Here is a 7579-nt window from a genome sequence, read left to right as displayed (position 1 = left end):
CTATGGGGTACCGCAGTGGTCTCAGAAGGTTTCCTTATTATTTATATATTAAATAATTCTTTTATATTTCTTTATTCAAAATTGTTGTTTTCAAATATATCAGTGAATAAATTTGTACCTATCAACCTACAAATATACACATGGAAACCTATATGGTTTTCAAATGGTACCAGAAAGTCTCTTATTACTTATCTATTAATCATTTCTATTACACTGTTTTATTGAATTTTATTGTATTCTCAAACTATCAGAATGCATAAATATGTACCTATCTATGTATTTAGGTGGAACACTATTTGGTACCTTAGTGGTACCAAAAGGCCTCTGTATTACTTACCAATTAATCAACTATATTACATTTCTTCATCTAATTTTAATAATATTTGAAATCATATGAGAATAAATAAATTCGTATCAATTCATACATATGTGGAAACTAACTGACAGCCACATAGCACCATCAGTCTTAGCTGCTCTTATATCGTATAGCCATAGTAGTGAGCAAATTCCATCTCTCTTTCCCTCTCAATGAAAAACTGCACTCTCCCCAAAGGATATTTGGCAGCATTCTCACACTCTTGTTGAGCCTTCTTCTTCATGGCTTCCCGCTCTGGCCTCTGCTCTTCCGTGATGGGAGTTGACATTACTGGCTCAGGAACATTGGGTTTCCTCCATGGAATTGGTTGTAAGGCAAAGTCTTGGAGCAGATATCGGTTTTGAGGCTTGGGCGGTTGGGACTGGAGCTTGTTCACAAGGGTGGAAACAGGGCCCCGCTGGACAGAAGTGCAAGATGATGTTGTGTAGGCTGCAGGCCTAGAGGCAGCAGACTGAGGGACACTAGGCTGGGTAGATGTGGTGAAGCCTGAATGGATTGAGTGGGATACAGCTGACTGAGCTGGCTTGGCAGGACGCATGAAAGATGTGTTGGCAGGAGCTGGTCGGGATTGGTTGACTGCCCTGGGTTGAGCTGAGCTGGTAGAAGTAGGCTGGGCAGGGTAAGCCACAGTGGGTCTACGTGAGGCCAGAGACTGTGGCCTGCGATATACAGGTCGAGGTTGAGGTTTCTCTGGGGACAGAAAAGGCAGAGGCACCAATTTAACCTTCCCAGGAGGTGGAAGCTCATGCTGGGATGGAGATGGACACTCTTTGTCAGCACTGATATCTGGTTTCTGGGCTCTGACTTGAGTTTTCTCAGGACCTTTATCCTGGAACCAGGGTTCCCTATCTGGACAAGGACGGGGATCTTTGTTACTGCTTGAGTTTCCCAGGGCCCAGGAGGAAGAGAGCCCAGTTTTCCTATCGTTCTTCTTCCCAGTGCATGAAAAACCTGCACCGACTCCAGCATGTGCATGCCTAGATAACTTCGAGGCTTTTTAAAGGTCTCTTGGCTAAGCTCAGGTTGATTTCTCTTGCGCTTTGCCTTAGGAACCATTGGCTTCTCTTCTGCCTTGACCTTGCTCCCTTGCCTGCTTACTGTCTTCTGTTTTCTTGGAGTTGTTTTCTCTGCTCCTTTTGCACTTTTCCTGCCCATGACGCTTAGCTTTGCTGTTCCTGCTGGGTGCGGCATTTTGAGTTTTGCTATTAGAATGCTTGGCTGCGTTCACAGGTTCCCTGAGACTGTTGGCATCACTGCAAGCAACTTCTCCCTCTAATGTGCACTGTGGGTGCTTTGGCTGCATTTTGGCCTTAGGAGTCCCATCAGGAGGCTCCAAGGCTTTATGTTTGTTCTTCCTAACTGAGTCAGTAGGACCCTTTATGTCACTTGAGTTTATTTGCTCCTAATTCACCATGATGTCTCTGTTTTTATGATTTGAGGACTTCCAGGTTGGTCAAGGTCTTTGAAGAAATGGAAAATTTCAGGAAGGTGAATATCCCCCACCAGTGCAGTGAGGTCTGCAAAATCACTGCTACATTCAATCTCATTTTCAAGTGTGCCTTGGTCCTCAAGACTCAGGCTACTCTTTCCCAGATTGATATGTTCAGAATGAGGCATCTCCTCTTGGTCCAGAGGACCAATGGAGGCCAGGAGCTCATGGCTATCAGAGATTTCTAAAGGGAGTAGTGGAGGATCCTGGTTTTCTACTGCAGACATGTAGGCATCCAGAGGGTTTGAACACATGGCTTTATCCTCATCCAAACTGTTACTGCCTGTTTCTTCCTGGCTTTGAGTTGGAGGCAATGCCAAGAAATTAGTAGAGCTCTGGTCTGGAGTTATTATTGAAATGTCCTCAAGTTCAGTTGGTGGGTTACTCTCCAGTATTTGGAGGTTTTGGATACTTCTGCTACTGCAGGAGTTGGGGAATTCTGGAGGTTATGGCAGACAAAATGTCTGACTTGGAGGTTGCAATCCCACGGAAGCCTCCATCCCTAGGGAAGTTTCCATCACTGCAAAGGAATCAAGGAGGATGGTAAGTAGGATGCTCTCCCTACCCAGCAACACAATAGTCAGGGAACTTGCCAACTGTGGAGAAGGCATTTCTAGTAGCTCTTCCAAAGGACCATGGAGAGGTCTCTGTTAGGAGTTGAGTGCTGACCCCCTCAGTTACAGGTGATCACTTGTTATCGTAGATTTGCACTGGCAACATTATTATGGCAGCATAGCTCTTTGGTAGCACACTTGCCTTTTATGTGGGAAACCCTCAAAAAATTTTATAAAGCCTATCATTCTTATGTAGCATCTTCTGAATTTTCTCCACTCTCCCAAGAATATATGAACACTTAACACCAAGAACTAGGAGAGACTGGAGCTCTTATTCATAAAATATATGGGAAAGGACAGATTTTGAGAAACCTGCTTTGGAAGGATCTCTTAGTACAAAGTTTAAATGCTGGGATAAATTAAGGGAAATTAAACTGTCACTACCATGGTCAGTTTTGAAGTATTCTTCTAAGAGACCAAAACAAGATTGGGAAATATATTCATCATGTGTTGGTTTAGTGGGACTGATCTACCAAGACAGTGAAACTTAACCACCTTCATTGTGCTCCTGTTGGACTCTTAAATGCATTGTGAATGAACATTTTAGTGTCCTGCATTTTCTTCTTGAAGAGTCTGAAAATGCAAACTGTTGAATAAGAATAGGGGTTAAAATCTCAGGATTTAAATTCTATGGATCTGTAGACCCACAGCACCCAGCTGCCTATTTGATCCTCCATTTGATTGTTGATCTTATTGCTTCTCCTAGTTGCTGTTTGTACTCACCTTGAAAACTTGTTCCTGTGATAGGTTGAGTGGACACAGAGTAGTAGTTGCCAGGTGTACAGACTGATGGTAGGACATTTGTAGGCTGGACCTCCTTCAGCACCATCACCATTTCTGGTTGAGGGGCAGTGGCCCTACTTCCTGCATATGACACAGAGCCATAGGATTGCAGGTAGGGGCCAAGATCTCCAGAGAGCAGAGGCCCCACTGTGTTTTGATCATGGTAGTTGACCTGGCTCTCTGCTTGGTAGGGAAGTGACAGGGTACGTGCCTGATTTGGAATCTGAGATGGTGTCCTCTGGACAAGCCTGGCCGAGAGTGTTGGATACTCAGGGACTATGACATTGGCATCTGAAGGTGTATCACGTTGGACTGTCATTGACATGGAAGGAGCTGCTGTGTCCTGGTTAGTGACAGTCAGAGTGAAGTCCCCCAGTGAAGATGACTTCTTTTCAGAACCTCCCATATTATCCCACTCAAAAATACTTGGATAGGAGGCAGGTGCCAGGGGGATCTGGTGCTGGCTAGTAACCCCAGACAACATGGCTGTGCTAGAATGTTGATAAAGGCAGGCACTTCCCATGAGTGGCTGGAAGGAGGTGCCTGAGTTTGAAGGCAGTAGCCATGCTGAACTGACAGCTGGAGCAGAGACTCTGGAGAAGTTACATGCACTTCCTGTTAGGGAAGCTGCATTGCTCACCACAGGAAAAGAGAGAGGCAGAGAATTTGCAGTTCCAAGTATAGAAGAATTCTGGATATTTTCTGTAGGAAGCAAGAGGATAATTAAAAAAAACAACTGATGAGTGGAGATATTACTATACTTGACAAATGGTATTATCTTAAGGTTGTGGCAGTCACAAAGCCTCTAAGACCAATCATTGAGATCCCCCAAATCAAACCTTTTATCATGGTAGTAAGTGTTGGAGCAGTTTGGTACTCTTCTGATGAACTGTTTCTCTCCAATTGGGCACAGAAGACCAAAGTGGTCTGGGTCACACATTGTTCCCAACAAGCATCCTTCTCCCTGACTTAGCTTTCCTTGATCCTACCCTAATATTGGCCCATGAGTATGCCCTAGAACTGAAGCATTTGAGAAGTTAGAGAACATCTGATGTTATCAGTTTGCAAGTGAGTAAATCAGGGATCAGAGAAATATTATTGACTTGTTCAATATCAGCACCAGGTTATGAAGTCAGGTTCAGTGGCACACACCTGTAATCTCAGTTTCTCAGGAGGCTGGCGCAGGAGGGTCACAAGCTAGAGGATGGCCTTGGCAATTTAGGGAGAGTCTTTATTAAAATAAACTTAAAAAGGGCTTGGGATGTAACTCAGTGGTAAAGTGTCTCTAAGTTCAATCCCTGGTACTGCAAATAACAACCCAACTAACACTCCTCTTCCCTGCCACATGCAAGAGAAAACTGAAGCAAAAGAGCACTATGAATCTGGGCATGGTGGGGTGGGCCTGTGGTGCTAGTACTTGGGAGACTGAGGCATTGGAATTGCTGGAGCCCAGGAATTCAAAGCCAGTCTGTGCAATTTAGCGAGAGCCTGTCTCAGAGAGAAAACAAAATGTGCTGGGGATATAGCTTGGGGAAGAGTGCTTGCCTTGCATGTATGAGACCCTGGGTTCAGTCCCCTAGCATGAGAAGGAAAAATAAAGGTAGGAAGGAAGGAATGAAGGACTGAAATTGTGGACAAAGTAGAGAACAAAACAAGAAGTGTAAAGTAATTTCATCTCTGTGCTTGTTCATTTTCTTGTAAATATTATCCACAAGTAAAAGATATTAAAATCCCACTAGTTAGATTTTTCAATTAATATAAAAACATTTTCTGATAAGAACTTCAGTCATAAAAATGTAGAAAACATGCTTTGAAAGTGTACTGAAAAATAAATTTATCGTCAAAACATAAATATTATGTTTAACAGAACGATGTTGTCCCTAAATTCTGAAAGAAGTGTCACCACTACACTTCACAGAAGAAGATATACAAGCAATCAACAAACATATGGAAAAATGTTCAACATCTCTAGTAATAAGAGAAATGCAAATCAAAACCACCCTAAGATTCCATCTCACCCCAATTAGAATGGCAATTATCAAGAATACAAGCAACAACAGGTGTTGGCGAGGATGTGGGGAGAAAGGTACACTCTTACATTGTTGGTGGGGCTGCAAATTAGTGCAGCCACTCTGGAAAGCAGTGTGGAGATTCCTTAGAAAACTTGGAATGGAACCACCATTTGACCCAGCTATCCCACTCCTTGGCCTATACCCAAAGGACTTCAAATCAGCATATTACAGAGATACAGCCACATCAATGTTCATAGCTGCTCAGTTCACAATAGCCAGATTGTGGAACCAACCTAGATGTCCTTCAATTGATGAATGGATAAAGAAACTGTGGCATATATATACAATGGAATATTACTCAGCCATAAAGAACGATAAAATTATGGCATTTGCAGGCAAATGGAGGAAACTGGAGAATATCATGCTAAGTGAGATAAGCCAATCTCAAAAAACCAAAGGAAGAATGATATCGCTAATAAGTGAATGATGACACATAATGGGGGGTGGGAAGGGTTAGTGTTGGGGTTGGAGTTGGGTTTAGGGAGGGGGGCAGGAATGGAGGAAGGAAGGACTGTATAGATGGAGGGGAAGGGTGGGAGGGGAGGGGGGGAAGGGAAAAAATGGCAGAATGAATCAAACAACATTACCCTATGTAAATTTATGATTACACAAATGGTATGCCTTTACACCATGTACAGAGAAAAAACATGTATCCCATTTGTTTACAATAAAAAAAAAATATTATCCCCCCCCAAAAAAAAAGAAGTGTCACCACTAGAAAACAATAATACAATTAAAACAATTTTTTTTTATGTTTACTGTAACAGGAATTTGAACCCAGGGGTTTGCACATACTAGGCATTGCACTCTACAACTGACCTATAACCCAGCCCTAAATAATTATTTGAAATGTAGAAAAAAACAAAATAATTGATATATTATTTTACATACAAGTGGAATTTGAGATGTGGAGCTTGACTTTATATTCTTACATAGCTCTTTCTTTTGTTTCTTAGGTTTAAAACATGCTAATGCATACTTGTATATACTCCATTGAAGAAAGAAAACTATTGTAAAGATGAAAAACAGCTTCTGCTTGAAAACTACATGTCCCACAAAGAAATGCGTCCTACTGATGCAGGTTAGGGTACATAATTTTTTAAAAAATCCATGTAGTTTAAAAAGCAGAGTAAAATAGGATATGGAAAATGCTGTATCCCCAATTCTGCCTCTAATCCCTTTCCTTAGTATGTTTACAGGAAGATTCATTCTGAAACACTTAAAAAATATTTATGTTCTACCTGTTTAGGTTATCTGTGTTCAAAGGGGCCATAGAAAAACCCCAAACAACCAAAGGTGACTTTTCTGAGATACTGCTTCCCTCGTAATATCCTAGTTCTAGTCTCAGTTTCCTTGCTTGTTCCTTAATCTACACATTCTCTCAACCAGCCTCAATTGTCCTGTGCTGGGAAGATTACCACCTATGCTCTCCATTGATTTGAAACCTTTGTTTCTCTTGCACGTTCCATTCCAAACATCCTCTTTTCTGAGAACATCTCCATGCTCTTTATCCCTTTTATTGTCACATTTTTTCTCTCTTATTTTGATATTTTCTCACCCCCACCAAGTTCCTGTTGCCCTGTGCTTCAATAGTCCCAAACGTACTTCCCCTGGAATATCTGCTTCCTTACAGTCCTGTCCTTTCCCTCCCCTCTCCCTAGTTCTCTTTTCCCATAGTTTAAACAGAAAACTCCAAAATATGTGAATGTCCCTTTTTGAATAGCACTAAATTTGAAATACTGAAGTGGAAATATTGGCGGAGTTACACTGTTCCAAATGAAACCTCTAGGTATACAGTGTGAGTTTTCGAATGTGCCTCAAACTTCTCTTTTTCTGTTGAAACAAAGGTATTCCCCAAATCCGATTTCATTCTCTATAAAAATGCCCCTTAAGACTCAATATTAGAAAAAAAAGGGACCAGTGCACATTCAGTCTGTTATTCTCCTAGTTCAGATGAGGAAACAGATTTTGTGAGAGAGTAAACGATCATCCATCCCATACCTAATACGCGTCAATTGAAAACTCAAATGAGGTCTCCATATTTCAACTTCCATCCTTATTCCTATTATTTTATGCTAATTTGACTCCACTAGTACATTGAGGCAGCAAAAAGTCTAATGAAAAACTTTAAAAAGTTTCTTTCCTTACCTGACATTGTCAGAGAAGAGGTGACATCAATTGCAGATACAAAGGATGAGGAGACCACCCCAGAAGATGTCTGGGTGACTGAGGCTAGAGAATGCAT

General features: G+C 41.7%; 1 pseudogene; it reads right to left on the bottom strand.

Moving 5' to 3' along the window:
* Positions 1-476: 476 nt before the first annotated feature.
* On the bottom strand, positions 477-7579 carry LOC124962961 (uncharacterized protein C2orf78-like; annotated as a pseudogene).

The sequence above is a fragment of the Sciurus carolinensis genome, chromosome 13 (assembly GCF_902686445.1).
Source record: "Sciurus carolinensis chromosome 13, mSciCar1.2, whole genome shotgun sequence".
Lineage (NCBI taxonomy): Eukaryota > Metazoa > Chordata > Mammalia > Rodentia > Sciuridae > Sciurus > Sciurus carolinensis.
This window is presented reverse-complemented; position numbering and strand designations above follow the sequence as displayed.